Source organism: Cynoglossus semilaevis, chromosome 13, assembly GCF_000523025.1.
Source record: "Cynoglossus semilaevis isolate Cse_v1.0 chromosome 13, Cse_v1.0, whole genome shotgun sequence".
NCBI lineage: Eukaryota > Metazoa > Chordata > Actinopteri > Pleuronectiformes > Cynoglossidae > Cynoglossus > Cynoglossus semilaevis.
The window spans coordinates 4884788-4885230 of NC_024319.1; the positions used below are offsets into that span (position 1 = coordinate 4884788).

A 443-nucleotide genomic window follows, 5' to 3' on the forward strand; every position below is an offset into this window, starting at 1 on the left:
TGTAACAGTCACTGTAACAGTCACTGTTACAGTGACTGTAACAGTCAGTGTTACAGTGACTGTCCCTGTAACAGTCACTGTCCCTGTAACAGTCACTGTAAGAGTCAGTGTAACATTCACTGTGTAACAGTCAGTGTAACAGTTACTGTAACAGTCACTGTCCCTGTAACAGTCACTAACACTGTAACAGTCACTGTTACTGTAACAGACACTGTAACAGTAGCTGTAACAGTCAGTGTCACTGTAACTGTCAATGTAACAGTCAGTGTCACTGTAACAGTCAGTGTTACTGTAACAGTCAGTGTCACTGTAAGAGCCACTGTTACTGTAACAGTCACTGTTACAGTCACTGTAACTGTAACAGTAACTGTAACAGTCAGTGTCACTGTAACAGTCAGTGTTACTGTAACAGTCAATGTAACTGTAACAGTCACTGTAACTGT

The 443-nt window shown here is 41.3% G+C and overlaps 1 protein-coding gene across 2 annotated transcripts in view; it reads left to right on the plus strand.

Moving 5' to 3' along the window:
* kcnn3 (potassium intermediate/small conductance calcium-activated channel, subfamily N, member 3) overlaps positions 1–443 on the plus strand; it is a 35605-nt gene that overhangs the window by 33902 nt on the left and 1260 nt on the right. The gene's annotated exons all lie outside the window — the stretch shown is intronic.